Source organism: Leucoraja erinacea, chromosome 24 (assembly GCF_028641065.1).
Source record: "Leucoraja erinacea ecotype New England chromosome 24, Leri_hhj_1, whole genome shotgun sequence".
Classification (NCBI taxonomy): Eukaryota; Metazoa; Chordata; class Chondrichthyes; order Rajiformes; family Rajidae; genus Leucoraja; species Leucoraja erinaceus.
This window is the reverse complement of record NC_073400.1, coordinates 20,670,056-20,691,323: the sequence shown is the minus strand read 5'-3', so window position 1 is coordinate 20,691,323 and position 21,268 is coordinate 20,670,056. Positions and strand designations below refer to the sequence as shown.

General features: G+C 42.3%; 2 long non-coding RNA genes across 2 annotated transcripts; both read right to left on the bottom strand.

The window, feature by feature from the left end:
- Positions 1-1,885: 1,885 nt before the first annotated feature.
- LOC129709019 (uncharacterized) lies at positions 1,886-8,019 on the bottom strand. The gene is made up of 5 exons (XR_008725442.1): positions 7,395-8,019; positions 4,830-4,865; positions 3,965-3,991; positions 2,640-2,675; positions 1,886-1,912 (listed from the first exon to the last, which is right to left on the bottom strand). It is a non-coding gene; the product is annotated as an uncharacterized LOC129709019 (long non-coding RNA).
- A 6,261-nt stretch (positions 8,020-14,280) lies between these two features.
- LOC129708755 (uncharacterized) lies at positions 14,281-19,621 on the bottom strand. The gene is made up of 3 exons (XR_008725404.1): positions 19,160-19,621; positions 18,508-18,543; positions 14,281-14,311 (listed from the first exon to the last, which is right to left on the bottom strand). It is a non-coding gene; the product is annotated as an uncharacterized LOC129708755 (long non-coding RNA).
- Between the last annotated feature and the right edge of the window lie 1,647 nt (positions 19,622-21,268).

Sequence of the window (21,268 nt, the reverse complement as noted above, 5' to 3'; positions counted from 1 at the left end):
CTTCCGATTTAACATTCTCCTTCTCAAATTGCAGATTAAATCTAATCATATTATGATCACTACCTCCAAGCGGTTCCTTTACCTCTAGTCCCCGTATCAAAATTGGTTCATTGGACAATACTAAATCCACAATTGCCTTTTTTCTGGTCGGATCCATTACAAGCTGCTCTAAGAATCCATCGCGGAGGCACGCTACAAACTATCTTCTGTGGGGTCCTGAACCAACCTGATTTTCCCAGTCGACCTGCACATTGAAAACCCCCATCACCGCAGTGGCATTACATTTGTTACATGTCAGTTTTAACTCCTGCTACAATTACACACTACATGCAGAATACGACAGGTTTCAAAAAGCACCTTTTCTTACAACAATGCAAAAATAAATAGCCCAATTCTTCTAATTCCATGTCTCGAACCGATAGTTGATCGTAATAAATCCACACCACTGGACCCACAAGTCAGTGCATATTTTTTAGGCAGAGATCGAAAAAATATTGATTAGAACGGGTGTCAAAGGTTATGTGCAGAAGGTATGAAAATTGGACCAGGAGGCAGAGATCGGCAATGATTGAATGACGGCGAGGACTCAATGGGCCGAATGGCCTAATTCTACTCCTACTTGTGAACATGTGAACTTGAGAGCATAAATATCAATCTAATCTCTTATTATATTGCATATTTTTTACGGTCCCACAAGTTCAAAAGTTATATTTGCACTACAGCCATTATTTTACAATTATCTAACAGACCGTTGCAAAGAGGAAAACATTTAAAAAAAAACAATATTGTTCATGTTATCTTGATGCTAACATTGCTCTAAGGTCAAAAAATATTCTTGCACATACTGTCAATGGACGGGCCGCGGAGCGCCGGTCGGGACGAGAAGGACGGGCCTTTGTCATGGCGTCAGGCGGAAGAGGGCTCCGCCTGATATTTCTGCCCACACTGTTCCTGGCGTTACGTCCGCGCCCGGGTGTCACGAGAGAGGGATACGCACTGTCCACGGAGGATACCATAGGGTATTTCGGGGATCGTTGGGCACTGCGGGGCAAGCAATGTATTCTTGACGAGAATTGTAATATAATTATTTAATATGCAATATATTTGAAATTAAAAATTATTTGTTTTTACTTTGTATTGTGGTGCTGGGTTTGTTGGTATTGATTTGTAATGCACATATTTTTATTGTAAATAATTGATTAGATTTATTTTAGATTAGAAAAATGTGAACACCGTGGAGGTGTGCGGACCGCGCAAAGGCGCTGCGGCCGAGGAAAGTCGGCTGGGCCGAAGGCGGGCCGGGAAAGAGGCTTGGCGGTGTGAGGGTCGGGTGGGGGTTAGGGGAAAACTATAGAGAGAGAGAGCAGAAAACTAGACTGGTGAGACCAATGGTAGTGATCAGGATTGTTTGGAGAAAATTATTTGGGATAGGATCCCCATAAGGAAAATAATTACCTAATCAGCGATAGACATAGCTTTATACCTGGCACGTCGTGTCTACATGAGAAATTTACGAAGAATAATATATTGGATGGGATGGCTGGTGGGCTGAATGGTAGTTAATCCATTCAGTCACAATTTCCCCGATTATGGTCGCCATCTGATTGGGCAGCGAGACTAGAATTAAATACTTTGAAATGTTAGGTCATAGCCAGCTGCGTCTGCACTCAAATGAAACCCATGACCTCTGTACCTTTAACGTGAACGTTACCCACACATTCTAATTTGGTAAAGCGTCACGTACCATCTTGAATAATATTTGATGTAATCGAACCATTTAACATGAATAATTTGCCTTGTGTGATGCTACTCTCTTAATACCGAATCATTTATTAATGCGAATATCTATAAATATTTACATAGTGCATCCATTATATCGAATTACCTTTGGCTTTTGTGTGCAACTTTTCCTCTGTTAAGGATGCATTTCGGCAAAGAAGAGGAAAGATTTGTTGATACGATAAATAGAGAGGAATGCAAATCTTCGTTAATGTTTAATCAAATCCAACAGTAGTGGATTTAAAACATGGCCATTCATATTTCAACGCGTCAGCCTTCCTTCAGATTATTAATTATCAGTTGATGTTAAGCAGCTCGGAAATGTCAAAAAATATTTTAAGTATAGAAATGTTGCATTTATCCTTACAACATTGCTTCTTCACGGATATTTGTAATGTATTCCAAGTGTGTGACTGACCCTTCGGATGCACTGCCATATCAGGCAATACGTCGCGTATTATAGATTGACCGAACATTTCTTTTTATTTACTAAGATCAAAACTCTTCGGAGAAATTGGGCATTTGTGTGGTACTAATCATACAGTGTTGAAAGCTTGATGTAAGAAACTGAAACCAATAATTGGAGCGAAATACGTCCATATGTCAGATTTAAGTATATTGGCAGTTATTTACCGCAATTCGGTAAATCCCCTCAAAGCATACGCACAAATTATATCACTTTGTTGATATTAATTATTGCCCTGGATGAAGAAATCGCAATTGTCTTCGTCTCTGTTTGTTTGGTGTTAATGCACGATAAATATTTCGTGTTGTGCAATGTAAATTAAAATAGTCACCAACTGGGTATAGCTGGAGAACAGATTAAATAGATTAAAAACAAACGGCATGTAGATTCCTACCTAAATCGGATATAGTATCTTCGGATTGATTTAAATCTGGAAGGCAAAAGACGGAGAAACACAATGTTAGCCATCAATGGTAAATCCCTATCATTCTACATCGTTCTACAATCTTTTAATATAACCTCAGATAAATGTGATTTAATTTTGAATAAGGAGTGTCAAAATGCATAACTATTACAGAGAGCACATACACACACACACACACACACACACACGCGCGCGCGCGCGCGCGCGCGCGCGCGCACGCACACGCACACACACACACACACACACACACACACACACACACACACACACACACACACACACACACACACACACACACACACACACACACACACACACACACACACACACACACACACACACATATACCAGACTAAGTGGGACCCAACGGAACATACCGTGCAATATTCCACCTCTCCATCAATTCCAATATTGATGGCCAGTGGGGGGGGGGGGGGGGGGGGAGCCTTTCTGGAGCGCTACTTTGGGTACTGTGGGCTGAAGGGACTGGTTTCCAGAGGGCTAGTATGGACATTGTGGGCCAAATGAATTCTTGAGGTGGCAGCTCAGTCACTCAAGCCTGTGTGCTGGCTGGTGGGCTAGTAGTTGACTTACGGCTATTCCTTGACATTTCATTTCAAGCAGGGTGCAAGGCAACCAAATTCAAAGGCAGTTTCCTACCATTTCAAGTCAGACCACCAAATTCAAGTGCAGTTTCTTACCACTTCAAGCAGGATGCAAGGCCACCGAATTCAATTGCACTTGAATTTGGTGGCACTGCACCCTGCTTGAAGTGGTAGGAAACTGCATTTGAAGTTTGATGGCCTTGCACCCTGCTTGAAATGGAATTACAAGAAAAATGCATTTGAATTTGGTGGCCTTGCACCCTGCTTGAAATGGAATTACAAGAAAAATCCGTGAGTCAACTGCTCGCCCACCAGCCGTGAGTGAGCTGCTAGCACATCAGGCTAAAGTGACTAAGCTGTCACCCCAAGAATCTATTTGGCCCACAATTTCCATACTAGCCCTCTGGAAATCAGTCCCTTCAGCCCACAATTTCCATACTAGCGCTCCAGAAAGCGTGGAATGGAATCCTGGGAATCTTGCGTCAATTCGATTACCTCTATTTCCATTTCACTGAATTAATTCAATAAATGACGGATTACAGGCAAAATTGCACACATCAAGTTCTCAGGGAAGTTCTTTTACTGATCCGTGCTATGCAATTTTTGCGCCCCATTGCAAATATATGTTTTCACTATTCACAATTATAATCACAATGCGTTCCAGCAATGTTGAGATGATGAGCTCGCTACCTGTGCCTTTCAATTTCAGCTTCTCCTCTATGAAGTGCAAGAAGAAGTAAAACATATTAATGCAATAACAAAATCAAATTGAAGTTATATGTTGATGTGTTCGGTACATTATTCTTTGAACGTGTGATATGACTGTCGTTAAATGAATATTTTGCTAACGTTGTGATCAATCAATATCATCCAAATTGCTTCTCTGAAAGTCACAAAATATTCAGCTTACAATTTCACAAAGTAATAATTACATCACATATAATGTCAGAAATCCATTCATATTGCGTGTGGTTATATGCTTGAAGATTATTAGAACTGGCAGCTTTGCCATTCATCTCCCAGAAACGACAAGTGTGATCAGAATATTGGATGAAACATTACGAACGTGATCACAAGACATCATTGACCCTGTATAATTATTGTAAATCATCTCACAGTTCACAGTGCACACCTTGCTATATATTCTGTTTAAGAAAGAACTGCAGATGCTGGAAAATTGAAGGTAGACAAAAAAAAGCTGGAGAAACACAGCGGGTTAGGCAGCATCTATGGAGCCAAGGAACAGGGGACGTTTCGGGTCGAGAGGGTCTCTACTATTCCTTCGTTCCATAGATGCTGCCTGACCCGCTGAGTTTCTCCACTTTTTTGTCGACCTTTGATATATATTCTAATACGACAATATGCCATTATATTTTATTGCATACCATGCGAATTTTGCCAAATACAAATGCCCGATTCGTATATATTTTTGCAGTCGCAATGTCATACCGATTAAACTACCTTTAAAATACATCGGATATCATCTGCATCTGCCATAAATGTTGCAGAGGAAGAAATAAACATATTTAAATTAATTATCAAATATTTTACTCACCAAGGGCGTTTATATTTTCTTTGCACTTGAGAAGATCTGCCGTGCAGAAAACGCGCAATTTAAAATTCATCTTCTGTGCACACATGCAGAATTTCTTTCATTCGTTTTAAATGCAGCTCCAAACTGATGTCATTACAGTCTGCTATCATCCCCATCGCAAAATCACATGAAGAATGTACGTGCAGTTGCCATCGGAACACGAATAACGTGTTTCCGATTGTTTACATGTTTTCGATTTGTGTACGTATGACAGAAAGCGGAGTCGCTTATTATGTGGCAAGTTAACTTGTCAAGGTCAAGAATGAAAGGCACATAGAATGAGAGAAGATGTTTACCCAAAATGTCAAGTCAGTCAACTCAAGGGTCAAGAGAGTTTATTGTCAGGTGTCCCAGATAGGAGAATGAAATTATTGCTTTCTGCAGCACAACAGGGTATTGTAAGCATGAATACAGAACAGTTCAGTGTGTCTCTGTATAATAGACCATATATATATGCATATGTGTCATTAACATTTGCTGCAGCACATACACAGAACAAGCATTGGCGTTGCAGATTATTTTCATATGGGTTATAATGTCACAAATCTAGCTCGAACGTTTGTGCAAATGAAGCCGTGGGTACTAATACTCGGGAATAAATGCCTGTCATGGGAATTTGGCGGTGGACACATTGGGATATTCTGATATTACTCGAATTAATTATTACAATTTTCACGGGACAGGTAAAATGCGAGACAAGCGAAGATAAAACGCAAAGCGAATACCGCGTTATTTGAAAGACAGCATTGATTTCCTTCTATGTACACTGGAAGTGAAGCATCCACAGTTGCACGTGTTGTTTTCTGGTTTGTAGTTGTCTACTATAGAATTTCTTAATATGCCTTGCGTTCAAGATGCAATGATGAATGTGGCGATGCCATCCTTATTGGAAAACAACCCACTCACCGCGTAACGTTATGTACTCATTCCATAGTGCACAGACAGGTAGATATGGTATTTGGTACACAGAATAAAAATAACACGTGTAAATAAATAATTGTGAACAGCTTCCGAACCTGAATGGTGAATTCATATTACTATTGAGCCCAACAACTTTAAAACTACAACGGGAAGAATGCCGTGTAGTTTAAACCAGGATGTACAAATTGCCATCATGAGAACGAGAGGTGAATAGTCGTATATCATTTAATAGTTCCATCAGGAAGCATTAGATAATAAATTGGATATACTTTCCGGGAAAGTATGTTGTTGAGCTTTCGCATGCTGGATTGTGTTTAGCCATTCGGCAGAGTGGTTAGGGAAAGTGCCACGGAAAAATGCATTCGAAAATGACCCGTTTCAGCAAATAAGGTAACAATAGACAATAGAAATTGGTGCAGGAATAGGCCATTCTGCCCTTCGCGCCAGCACCGCCATTCACTGTGATCGTGGCTGATCATCAACAATCTGTACCTTGTTCCTGCCTTCTCCCCATATCCATTGACTCTGCTATCTTTAAGAACAGTAGCTAACTCTCTCTTGAAAGCATCCAGACAATCGGCCTCCAAATTCTGAGGCAGAGAATTCCACAGATTCACAACTCTTTGGGTGAAGATTTTTTCATCATCTTCGGTCTAAATGCCCTACCCCTTATTCTTAAGCTGTGGCCTCCGATTCTGCGCTGACCCAACATCGCGAACACGTTTCCTGCCTCCAGCGTGTCCAATCCCTTAAGAATCGTGTATGCTTCAATAAGACCCCCCCCCCCCTCCCCCCTACTCGTCCTTCTAAATTCCAGTGAACACAAGTCCAGTCGCTCCATTCATTCAACATATGACAGTCCAGTCATCCCCGGAAAGACTTTAGGAGCTGAAGCTGGACGTCCTTGCCACATTTGCAGCAGCCAGAGGCTCTATCCGTGTCCATGGGCTCGCACATTCTGCAAGCCTCACACTGTCTCATCTGCCCCGACATGTGTTCACCACATTCCGTCCTCTTGAGCTTTACGTGTAGTCTCGTCGAAGACTCTCGAGCCAAAGACTCACACTTTTCTCGCAAGGCACTTCCCTCACAAGGCCGCTCCCTCACTGCCGCTCCCTAAGCGCCGTCTAGCTTATATTGACTGATAATTGGCTAATTTACCAATTTACAAACCAAATTCCTCAGTCTTAAACTGTTTTCCCCCTCTGACTCACTTCTAACTGTCATCACACTCGGGCTAGAGCCAATCACTGCTTTTTCCTGCTTCTCTTTACTGCTGTTTCTTCAAAATCGACGGGAGCTCTGAGTTCAGTCTGCCTTTGCTTTTCCTCTCTTTTTAAATAGTTTCCCCCCCTCTGACTCACTTCTAACGCTCCACCCACTTGGGCTAGAGCCAATCACTGTTTTTTCCTGCTTCTCTTTGCTGCTGGGTTGTTTGTTTTTTTCAAAATCCACGTGTAGTAGTAGTAATCCATAGCTGAGTCGTAGTAATCTGTGATATCCGTTCACATGGCGCACAGGTTTTTTTAGCCCCTCTGGTCTTATGCACGAAAATCCATCCTATAATACGTGACGTTTTAATCACAGAATGGATGTAAACGATACCTCTATCTCTTGCTTTCAGTTTCTCTTCTGCAGGGCATTAAATACTTAATATTACCCATTGCAAAACACATACCGAACAAAGACGAAGTTATCGTTGTAGATTAGCAACATGTACAAATTACGTTTAGTCCACGTTTATAAAATATCTCTAGACATCTACAGTGCAACGGTGAGATTTAAGCGCAGTTCCCCTATCGTTTAGCCCATCCTACTAAATACTCTTGTTTGTGAAGCCAGTAACAATTGTTTTAAAGAAAACACAGGATACTGTAGGTGCCGTCACCTGGAGCAAGTCACGCTACTGAAAGAACACAGATTGCCCAGCAGAATCTATCGGAGCAACACGACAGTCAGTTTCTGATGCCGACATTACATAGAATGTATACACTGAAGGTAGGCAATACATGGAACTGAGAGGCATGGGAGCTCCACATGCGGAAAGGTAACCAGGTGAGGAGTGATATTGATGGGGAAATGCTTCAATGTGGGAGGATGTAGATGAGAATTGCAATCGAGACTGGCACGTGACATAGGGATAAATAATGAATGTTAAAGAAATGTATAAATCAATAAGCATTTAAATAAATAGATACATAAATACATAAATAGATAGCGTGACAAATGAATAGATAAATAAATAAATAAATAAATAGATGGATGGATAAATAAACGAATAGATAAACAGGTAACTAAATAAACAAATGAAAAACTAGATAAATAAATTAATTAATTAATAGATGGGAAATAAATACATAAATAAATAATAGATACATACACAGAAAATTACATCAATATGTAAATAAATAAACAGATTGCTAAATAAACAGATAATTAAATAGACAAATAAATTTAAAAAAATAGTGTGGCTTTGGTCTCGAACCGTCCTTCGTCGAGCTCGAGCACTCGCGTGGAACTGGCGTGATCTGGGCCGAGAAAACCAACACCGACCCGCGAGCACAGCTGGCGAATGCAGCTGACGACGGAGCTAGCCTTCACTTCACAGTCAACATGTTAACACACACCTTGCCCCTGTGTACTAATTGTTGAGATGTATCGTTTAAATGTTAAACTGGGTGTTTAAATATTAAACTGAATGTTCATACAACACGTGAACATCTTCAGATTCCGATGTTGCTTGTTCCCGATGTTGGGGAATTCCAGAACAAGGGGTCACAGTTTAAGGATAAGGAGGAAATCTTTTAGGACCGAGATGAGGAAAACATTTCCACACAGAGAGTGGTGAATCTCTGGAATTCTCTGCCACAGAAGGTAGTTAAGGCCAGTTCGTTGGCTATATTTAAGAGGGAGTAAGATGTGGCCCTTGTGGCTAAAGGGGTCAGGGGGTATGGAGAGAAGGCAGGTAGAGGATACTGAGTTGGATGATCAGCCATGATCATATTGAATGGCGGTGCAGGCTCGAAGGGTCGAATGGCCAACTCTTGCACCTATTTTTTTCTATGTTTCTATGTTTCTATGTGATCCCGACGATCCAAAACAACTTCTTTTGGATCTCATCATGCCTGGACGAGCTAACCTAGGTCAGCGTTCTGTGGCAGGCCAAACAACAGGGTGTCGGACGGTAGCGGTGCTTCGGCAATTCATACAGGCGGTCCCATCCTCCACGGAAGGAGCGGCAGTGACGTCGTCTACGAACGGCGCCAGCAACGAAAAGTGGAGCTACTACTACCAAAGATGGGGCTCCAATACCCGCCAATGCCGACTAACCTGCATGCATCTGGGAAATGCCTCGGCCGGCCATCGGTAGTGGCAACTGCGGCTGGTCAATAACATCGCCTCCTCTAAACCTGGGATCGTCATTCGGGGCGGCGTATTCTCGTTGACACGGGAATGGATGTCAGTGTTTTGCGCCTCTCTGGCGCTGAAGGAAAGAAGGGGCGTCCACAGACTGCTGCCAACAGCAGCAACATCAGAACATTTGGGGTCCGCACATTTGGGATCCCGATCAACTTAAATTCCTGTCGCTTCAAGTGGACCTTTACCATCGCCGATGTCTTACAACCGCTGCTCGATGCCGAATTCCTCCGGGTGCACTCTCCGCTGGAGAGGTTCGAGTCGATCGCCACGCCGATTTGCCTGCGCCCTACCTCGGCTCGGTGACCTTCTCCGACAATGAGTACGCGAGAATCTTGGCCAATTTCCCAGACATCGTAACTCCCAAGTTCACAAAGGCCAGCCCAGAGCATGGGGTGAAGCACCATATCCCCACCACTGGACCGCCACTCCATGCACTCGCACGCAGGCTGCCCATCGCCAAGCTCCAACTGGCCAAAGACCAATTCCACAAAATGGAGGGAATGCGCAGAGAGCGCCGCTCAGACAGCACGTGGGCGTCCCCGCTTCACGTGGCCCCCAAAGCATCTCAGGGCTGGAGACCCTGTGGGGACTACCGCCGACTCAACGAGGTCACAACGGCCGACTGGTACCCTGTCCCTTACATCCAGGACTTCACGGCAAACCTGGACGGCGATAAAGTGTTTTTCAACATCGACCTGGTACGCGGATACCATTACATTCCGGTCCATCAGGACGACATCCCCAAGACGGCCCTCACCCTCTACCTGGCCATCCGGCATTTCCGCTACTTCCTCGAGGGTAGAGATTCCACATGTTTCATTGACATCAAATGACTGATGTTTGCCTATGCGAAAGCGTTTGATCCTTGGCCAGCACGACAGCAGCGCCACCTGACCTACATCACAGAATGCACGACTTGCGTCCTGCACATCGCAGGCAACAGCAACCAGGTCGCAGATACGTTGACCCGCATCGCCGTCAATGCCCCCGCGCTCTGGCCCTAAGTATCGACTGCACACCGTGGCGGCTACCCAGCGAGGAGTTGAAGAGATACTCGCTTCCCGCACCGCCATCTTAGGCCTGTTGTTAGCGGATGTGCGATTCGGGCCTGCTGACACCTCTGTGACATTTCTGCCGGAAGACCAATCATACCTGCTGCCTGGCGCTACCGGATTTACAATACAATACAATACAACGGTTTATTTGTCACATTGCATCAGCAGCGATACCTGCATTGCCTGGCGCTACCGGATTTGTGACATGGTAGGCCACGGGGGAGGCGACCTGGAAAAAGTCGCCTCTCCATGGAGGAGGCGGCCGAAACGGTTTCCCCCTCACCCCCCCACACCACCCCCCACACAAAACACACTAGAAACACTAAAAACAGACTTTAAGACATACTAAAAAAAAATAAAAAAAAATGGTGACATGGTTCACGGCCTAGCTCACCCTTCTCTTCCGGACAATAAAAGCACTGATGGCAGCCAAGGTAATATGGCACGGGTTGTACAAACAGGTCGGCAACTGGGCCACAGCGTGCATCCCCTGTCAAACCTCCAAGATTCAGCGACACATCAAGTCATCGCTACAGACCTTCGCCCTGACACACCGGCGTTTCGACCACATCCACGTCGACATCACTAGACTGCTGCTCCCTGCAAGAGTTTTCACCCACCTCTTCATCATCGTGGACAGTTTCACGAGATGGCCAAAAGCCGTCCCGCTCTCGCATACCTTCACTGCAACATGTGCACGTGCCCTCACCGCCAACTGGACCTCCCGCATTGGCGTGTGCGCTGTTCACCTCCGAGCAGTGGTCAGCAATGGCCTAGCTGCTTAGCACTAAGCGGCGCCACACAACGGCCTACGACCCGAAAGCAAACGGCCTAGTGGAACGTTTTCATCGGCACATGAAGGCATCCCTCAAGGCACGGCTCATGTGCCAAGACTGGATGGACGAATTGCCGTGGGTCATTCCTGGTATACACACTGCCCCAAAGGAGGACCTGTCAACTTCGTCATCCGACCTGGTGTACGGGGCCCCGCTTGTGGTCCCAGGGATTTCATCCCGGCGGCACTTCACAGTCAACACGTCAACACACACCTTGCCCTTTTGTACTAACTGTTGAGCTGTATCGTTTAAATATTAAACTGAGTATTTATACAACACAGACAGACAGACAGACAGATAGATAGATAGATAGATAGATAGATAGATAGATAGATAGATAGATAGATAGATAGATAGATAGATAGATAGATAGATATAGATAGATAGATATTAAGCGAGGAAATTGAAAATGTGAGAAGATAGTCCATAGCTCTGACTTATCGTAGTGTGGAATAGAAATATACTTTTTACGATCTAAAACGTCATAAGGAAAGGATACCAAATGTATCACTCACCCATATCTTCAAAAATTTCTATATATGTCTTTTGATCTGCACATAGAAACAGCAATTATTTCAAACGACGGCATTGTTACTTAACCACGACTTGACTGTACTCTGAACAAGATAGCACCTTCTGTCAAAACAGGCGTTCGAGGTCTATTTTCACTATGAACAATTGCCAAAATACAATTCTCTCCCCGGACAGAATTGTGCCACAATGTGAATATCGGAAAATAACACGTGGATATATGGCCGTTTAATTGTTATTGAAATGTAGAAGAGCGGAGTGTCAATAACAACCCATATAGTGAGAAAATAATATTTCAGACTCAATAGCGCTATAGTTATTTTCATTTTTTTTAAGTTGTTGAAAGCATTCGCAAACGTGATAGGTTAAGCGAATTCATCAGCACACGAATAAGTTCGGATGACCAACAATAAGTTCGCACATTTTTTTAAAGTATTTCATGTAAAATCGTTTTTTTTCACATACCACTACTATATAAACGTCGGATAAAATTATTGCAGATGGAGAAATACATTTTATAGGCTGTCTGCATTTTAGACAATTTACCTTTCTCTTTTCGTTTCAAAGCTTCTTCTGTGTGGAAAACATGTTAACTATTAATAAACCGCGGGTGATTTACATGTGATGAATTCTGATAACAAATCTCATACCCAAAGGTCAGCGACAGGAAATTATTATAACCTATGAAAAAGCTAGAATATGAAAGGATGTATTCCGTGCTTGCTGAATCCTGAACCAGGTAGCACTGTTGGGGGGAAATTGGGAGACGTTTTAGGATAAAGCTCACGGGGAATGCTGTTATTAAGAGGGTAGCGATCATGACAGAAGCCTTCTCGTAGCGATCCCTGGAAGCGACGATGTGACGCGTCGGGCGACAATACTGTCAACTTGTTGGACGACGACAGAAGCCGACAGCGAGCTATGCGGGAGTAGACTCGATGGGCCGTAAGCGATCTATACCCGGAACAAATTGACACAAAATCAGTACCAATATCCATTCGGATTTACTCACCCTTGATTACATCCACTCTCCCCGCGTTGAATGGTTTATTTTATATCTACATGTCTATTAAAATATACTGAGCTATCTCGGAATCTGCTTTGCGTTGAAACTCATTATTTTCTCAGTTCAGAATTCGTACGGGATAATGCCCTCAGGTATTACAACTTTAACCCATCCAACATTCAATTAATGTACTCCCTATACACGGGCGTCCAATCCTGTCGGAATTGTATTTATCTCAAAAATGAATATCATGCTTATGAGCTGTAGAGCATGTGGATCCATGGGACGATCATCCCTCATTAGATTCACATCCTAAGATTCACGCACTGTGGTGTTGTTTCATCTGATGTACTTATGTTGCTGCCTAAAAATAGCCAACCATTGTAGGTAAAGTGAACATAAAATTATTATTATCTTCAGTGATGTTGTGATCTACTTGTGGGTATATCAATAAAACAGCAAGCATGCGCCTTTCATTCAGGGATAAGTACCGAGCAGGAAACCATTCAGCAGTTCACTGTTGTATCGTTAAAATGATTAAAGTTTTCAGCGACATGCAGTCATTTCAACTGAGGTCAAGAATTTCAATTAGCAAAAATTCATTCAAGCAGCGTAACAGAAAAAAAGGAATTAGGTGGTATAACAAAAATATGTGCCAGGACAACAAAAACCCTTCACATATAAAATGCATAGTTTTGTTACATTTACGGCATCATTGTCGAGGTTCACGTTTTAAAGACTTTATTCGAAATTCATTCGACAAATACCCAAAAAATCGAATAGAACTAATTATTGCTGTATGTTTAAATTGTCATCATTACATGATGGGCTTCTTGTGGAAAGTAATTTAAAGGACGCTTGTGGCGAATTTCGCAGTTATCGTCGCTTACTTTAAATTTCCTGAGAAAATGTCACGAACAAAACTTGGTGCGAACATGCCAAACAACCACTTGCCATGGGAATAAACCAGCATTTAATTGAGTATTTTAGCGACTAAACCTGAAGGCAGTGTGATGACTGTACAAGGCCATATGATATCCCATACTATCAACATATGCAAGCAGATAGATAGACAGACAGACAGACAGACAGACAGACAGACAGACAGACAGACAGACAGACAGACAGAGACAGATAGATAGATAGATAGATAGATAGATAGATAGATAGATAGATAGATAGATAGATAGATAGATAGATAGATAGATAGATAGATAGATAGATAGATAGATAGATAGAGAGAGAGAGAGAGAGAGAGAGAGAGAGAGAGAGAGAGAGAGAGAGAGAGAGAGAGAGAGAGAGAGAGATAGATAGAGAGAGAGAGAGAGAGAGAGAGAGAGAGAGAGAGAGAGAGAGAGAGAGAGAGGGAGGGAGATAGAGAGATAGAGAGAGAGATAGATAGATAGATAAAGAATGAGAGCGATAGAAGAGAGAGATATTCCTGCCTCACGTAATGTACACCTGATACAGCCAGCGCCCTGCGTGGATATCAGACACGCGTCACTATGTGATATCTCGAGTATAACAACGAGTGGTAACTAAAATGCGGAAGGAAGCACAAATATGAGTTTCTATCATATAGTCTTTGTTTTTTGGAATCCGCTAAATTAGGTAAGAAGAAAACAATTATTTTCTCACCCAACTCTTTTAAGAATCTTTGGCAGTTGTTCAGTTCTGAGAATCAAAATTATTAGAGAGTCATAGTGTCGTATAGTCAAAAATTTGAAAAATGCCCTTTAGCCCAATTTGGCCGCAGCGAACAACATGTCCCCTCTGCACTAGTCACAGTTTGTATTTGGCCCAAATCCATCTAAATAGGTCGTATCCATGTATCTGCCTAAATGGTCCTTACTTTTTGCGATAGTACTTGACTCTACGATATCCTCCGGCAACCCGTTCCATAAAACCGCCCCCATTTGTGTCTATTGGTATCACTCTGAGTCCTATTAAATAATTCCCTCCCCTACCCCCTAACCACAAGGTTTCCGTGCAGTTCCCGGAGTATTTTGTCAGTCTCCCTAATGGTCAAAAGTGGTTTCCGCTTCTTCTATGTTACGGCGATTATTTCAAAAAATTAATACCGACCGCGACTAAAAATACGTTGCCGCTTTAATGCCGATGATACTACTAGTAATAATTATTAAATATTAGTAGTGATAGCAGTTGTTGTAGTAGTAGTAGTGGTAGTAGTAGTAGTAGTGGTAGTAGTAGTAGTAGTAGTAGTAGTAGTAGTAGTAGTAGTAGTAGTAGTAGTAGTAGCAGTAGTAGTAGTAGTAGTAGTAGTAGTAGTAGTTAGTAGTAGTAGTAGTAGTAGTAGTAATAGTAAAAGTAGTACTAATATTAGTAGGAGTAGTACTATTATTAGTTCTTGTTGTTGTTATTGTACTTGTGGTTGAAACTATGCTTATGCTAAGTCGTTTCCATCTACTGGAGACTCCAGATGCGGCGGATGCGAGCTTGCAGTCGGGATGAGCATTCGCGACTCTCTGCCAATGCAATATGTTTTGGGTTGGTCGGATATTCTGCCCGAAATCACGATGATATTCTTTTTCGCTTTATGCATCTTCGAAGTGATCGTTGCAAATCGCTCTGTATGCAAAGATGCTGAAAATCTCAATTGAGCAGGAAATTCCCCCTTAAACTGGTCCATGATATTAAAAGGACCAATGGTTGCCTGGGTTTCAACAACTAAGTTACAGAGATAGGTGAATAAGTTAGGTCTTTATTCTCTGGAGCGCAGAAGGTTAAGGGGGGACCTGATAGAGGTCTTTAAAATGATGAGAGGGATAGACAGAGTTGATGTGGACAAGCTTTTCCCTTTGAGAATAGGGAAGATTCAAACAAGAGGACATGACTTCAGAATTAAGGGACAGAAGTTTAGGGGTAATATGAGGGGGAACTTCTTTACGCAGAGAGTGGTGGCGGTGTGGAATGAGCTCCCAGAGGAAGTGGTGGAGGCAGGTTCATTGGTATAATTTAAAAATAAATTGGATAGGCATATGGATGAGAAGGGAATGGAGGGTTATGGTACGAGTGCAGGCAGGTGGGACTAAGGGGAAAAAATTTGTTCGGCATGGACTTGTAGGGCCGAGATGGCCTGTTTCCGTGCTGTAATTGTTATATGGTTATATGGTTATATGGTTCATTTTAAATTTTAGTAAATTCGAGGGAACTGCGTATGAGCATGTTAATGCATTATGCACGAAACTCCGTTCACTTCTGCTGACATTAATATTGCTCTATATTCAATCGAAATTAAATATAAGTTTTATAAGCGTCCGTCTGTGTTATCAGACAAGACATAGTGAAGTAGACATGGCCTAAATCTTTCCGAATGCAGTTGCATGCAGTGTGTGCGGTAACAGCATACAATTAAATGTTGTTTAATGTGAACTTTCAGGGAATTGATTTATTCACTCTCCAAAATTTCATTAACTTAATTTCTATGAAAATACACCAAACTATTAATATGCCACCATATTTATATCCGAATCCTTATTAAACGACATTTTAGACGTCCAGTGGCGTTTATGGAATTCATTACCATGTTTGCCTTGAAAGCTTAACCGGCCGTTTTGTATTGTTGCACGTTGAAAGGTTAACAACCACTTCACTCCAGTGGCAAGCAAACAGTAATCATTGTGCATTTCCTTCAGGACGTTTGCTTTCGGAAACCTTTGCGGATGATAAAGACTGGCAGCTAGACGATAGTCGTTCATCAATTCTGACACATTTCAATAGAAGGGAATCAAAAAAGATTACTTTCATGAACTACATCGTAACGTTAGAGCCTACCGAAACTCACTCTTTCGCTCAAGACCTCAACTCCTGTCAGTAAGATTCAAAAACGTAACTGCACACTTTCCAGCATCCTTCGTGTAGCAGGGTGACCAAATCACATTACTTCAATTGCGTCCGAATCAACGCCTTGAACAACGCTATCATAACATCGCAACGTCTATAATCAATATCCTGAGTGCTGAAAGCCAGTCATGAATTTATTCTCTATGCTCCAAAATTGTCCTCGGTATATCTGATCCGTGTATCTGATCAGGCTCTGGAGATGTGCCTACGTTCATATTGCCAATGCAGTACCCAATGGCGCCGTAAGTATCGAAGGATATACGTCGTTCGGGACTTCTGCATGTCGTAAATCCCATAACTGTGAACATTTTGCGCAAAATAGACAGATAATATCAATCAGCGAATAGTTTTATTGTTGCTCAACAATTTTGTTATAATTCGCCATACACCGCACGGCCTGTTTCGTGTCAAATACGTTGTAAATGTTACTTCTTCATAAAATCTTGCTCTTGGTGGGGTTTTTTTTTGCGTTTGAGGTGATCAAAGGATCACCGTGACGATTCGAAACAATCATGGGCGGAAATCCCGGGGCGGGCGGGGGGAAAGACCCCTTCGTGTTTTGGGTGGGACTGATGTTAGGGTGGGACTGATGTTCGAGGGCGCCGAATGGGCGTGAGGAGACGTTGGTCAGCCGTCTAGGGTGGGGGGGGGGGGGGGGGGGGGGGGCATGATGATTCAGAGCGATGTTTGGAGGAGGGAGGTGTTGGTAAGAGGCGAAGAAGGGGGTGGAACTGAAGAAGGGGGTGGGACTGAGGATAGGGGGCGGTGATTGGAGGAGCGAGACGTCCTGGTGGAGAAAAGATCATAGAGCGGAGCTTGAATAGGCCCGTTGCGCGGGGTTTTTCATCGCCCGGCGCGGCATAAAATCGTAAATCGTATTTTCGTAAAACGGTACAATTACTTTCACTTGAATCAAAGGTGGAAATGTAGAAATGTCAACAAACAACACTTTGCTCTGCACATCAAAGACTGATGTAGGAATACTAGGCGTATTCGGTACTGTACACTATTTATGTCCTAATAGTTTTCGTACTGGGGAAGCATGATGGAAAAACGCATGATGGAAAAAAGTGCAGTATAGTGATGATAACTTGAAGGCCATGATAGTAGGATAACTAGGATAGCCAATACATAGAGTTGAAGTGTTTAGATTGGAAGCCGACGATAACTGGAATAAAGTAGTACGTAGGAGATTCTAAACGGAGTCTGAGGGCAACAAAACTGTTGAAGAAATAGACGTCACTTTCGTTCGAACCATTTGCAGGGAAATGGGAGAATGTTATTCAAGGTAACAGTAACATCCGTATGTAATCAGTGTGTCACGAGAGTATAAAACTTGAAGAGGTGGTGAATCATTCGAGATAATTGGGGTGTCACAAAGCATTTATTGGTATCTACCGCTAAGGACTTGAATAAATCAATGTTTGAGAAACACACTAGTTGCCTCCGATAAGTTATGTGTGTCTATCCCGTTCAGAGTTGTGAATGAGAGGACAACAGGGCTCAATGTGAAAACTAGATTCAGGGTACAGGTCAAGCACGTCGGTGCCTCCAATACTGACTAATATATTGAGATTTGTTCATATATATTTAATCTACATTTTGGAATGCATTGTCGAGAATTGTTCTGTCCACAAAACAGGATTGGCAGATCAACTTGACAGCTAATCAAAATTGACGACAGTTTAATGAGTGACAGAAAGGAAATGCTGGAAACGATCTCGTATTCATTAAACGTAGTTAGTTCCGTAGTTATGTCAACACAAAGTATATTTTGTAGCACATCATGGAATGTTTTGTACAACGATTTGCAAATTTTGCAGCGAATGTTCACCACCCGATTTATCTACGCATATTCAAATTCTGCCTGATGAAAACAGTATAATTTTGGAACCAATCTAAATACCGTAACGCGACGAAATATTGTCGACTTATTGAATAAATTGTACAACAAGAGCCGGTGCGGTATTGTGCAATAGCTCCTCAATTACAATTTCTGTGCTAACCTTCTGTCACATCATTTTGCCCCGAATTTCCTTGGTCTGCAATCAAACGAAACATTAATTATCGATCCCATGTTTACTGTCCAAGCATTGCCTGTATTGTACGGAAAAAACCGATATATTTTCTTTCTCTGTAAAACACTATAAAACATTGAGATTCTACTCATCTTAATATTATTTCCGATGTAGAAAATTAGGAGCACGTTGACCAAAATTGGAATTTATTGAATCCAAAATCTTACATGCTGGGGAAGAATCTCTGGAAAGGAGGTCAACGTATTTTCCTTAAATGTCATTTTAGGACGGGCAGTGAATAGGTTTTAACATGTGTTTTTGACTACAAGACGTGGTTATTTGGATTACGGATCAATATTGAAGTTTTAAAATATGAGGAAGGCAATACATCATTTCATTAAAAAATTCCCTTTCGACTCCCATTTGCAAGACGGGTGGGAGAATTATGTAAACTCAGCAATTTAAATTTCTAATTTATAATACATGCATGGCAACCATGCCAATGTCTTGCCTCCTCTCGCTAGATATCCGTATCGATTGATTTCAACATGGGTCAATTCTTATCAGCAATGCCATGCTCCAGAATTAAGTGTCAATATGCAAGCAGAGCATCCTACGTACGACATGATTTGTTCCGAACCTTGTTTGACGGAGCTTGCTTTGGAGAATTCATCTCCTGCAATAGAAGGGGATATAATCTTTTAGACACTTCATCCCTGGAGGTATTGCATCAAAAATACAAATGTAGAAAGTACGCCTGATACTGGACCGTTGGCGTTGGATGTATATGTTATTGTTAATTTCCACTGTCTCACTCGTAATTAATTTTAGTAAGGATATGTTTTTGACATCCCGGGGTGAATTTGCCTTTCAACTATTCTTCGCGTATAGCATTGAATCATGCACAATGACACACTTGCCAGGGTACTCTAATCCAAAAGGTTTCGTGGTTGTACATTCAACAGTGCAAACAAACAATGTATCTTCCAAAGAATGGTCCTGATCCGAAACCTCACATATTCATTGCTCGAAACGTTGCCTATTTCCTTCGCTCCATAGATGCTGCTGCACCCGCTGAGTTTCTCCAGCTTTTTTTGTGTACCCTCACATATTCATGTTCTCCAGAGTTGATGCCTGACGCAAGCGTTACTGCAGGACATCGGGTCATTAGTGTGAACCAGCGTCTGCAGTTGCTAGTTTCTAAATTTTAGAATTCTGTGAGTTCTAAAATAGCCTTGATTATTTAACCACGTGTTAACAACAATCATGAAGTTCTGTAACAATTATAAATACACCAGATGACCTCCCCATCATGAAGAGATTTATAGCAGTCACAGTCATAAAAAGGGCAGCCAATAACATATATACCATTAACACTTTAATTACCATTCCCACACTGACCTTTCTGTCCTGGACCTTCATTGTCAGAGAGAGGATACACAGAAACTGGAGGAACAGTGTCTCATATTTCGCTTCAAAGCCACCCTGTTGAGTCTCATTGTCTGTAACTTGTTTTCACCAAGACCACAGCTATCAATGGCCTGTTCCCTTTATCATCTTTACTTGTTTACATATATTTATTCATTCGTTCTATATCTCTCTGTCTGAAGAAGTTCTGGACCTGAAACGTCACCCATTCCTTCTGTCCAGAGATGCTGCCTGGCCCGCTGAGTACTCCAGCATGTTGTGTCGATCTTTGGTTTAAACCAGCATTCGTAGTTCCTTCATACACGTTTTTATTTGCAATGTGTTTCAACGATCAGTGAAGTAAACCAATGGCAAGCGTTATAATTAGTTAAACTAATTTATTGACATGCAAGTCAATCGAAAATCAGATCGCAGATGTTTTGCAAATTGCCCACAATGGAAATAAAATTGAACAATTATTGACATCTAACCAAATGAAAACGGGTATGTCCATATAGTGAATCCGGAAATTGTGTATGAAACACGTGCATACAGACACTTTCAACAGATTCCGCAAGAGTACATAAAAATCTTCGGTCTTACGAGGTAATTTTTTTTTAATTCACTGGATAGTTTTCATTTATTATTGAATTAACCAGAACGGAATATCAAGCCGATACACCACCCTGCGTTTCGCTTGTCAAAATTAATTTATTTCCGATTGGTGAGCACAAAGTTGTCAACTAATGAATCGTCGTACCTAAATTAACTGAGGCTTTGCACTCGCAGCTTTCTAAAAAAAGGAAAGGAAATAAGTTTGGTATATATCTTTCATTGAATACGCGCGTACAGTAATAACGAATCTGACGGCGGCAGGTATGGGCTTGTTTTTGTTCAGTGTGCATCAAATTAGTAAAATGTACAATAGACCATCAGCAGAGCCGCGGGGCTGAAGACCGCCTGCGGAGTAACGCAGACGCGGAGCAACGGAGCGGCAGAACACCAGCGCGCACCAAGCCAGCTCGGCCCACCAGAAGCACCAACAGACGGCGACGCGTAGGAAAACACCGCCGGGGACGCAGAGGTGGGTTAAAGGCCAGGTTAGAGCTAGCCCCACACAGGGCAGCGATTCCTAGCCTTTTCCTCGCCAACCTGCGCTCACTGGCAAACAAAATGGATGAACTCCGGCTAAGGATCACCTCCCACAGCTGGATCAAGGACTGCAACATCCTGATCTTCACGGAAACTTGGCTCAACACTGACGTTCCTGACAGCGCCATCCAGCTATCGGGGCGTCATTTACTCCGAGCGGACAGGACATCAGACTCTGGTAAGACCAGAG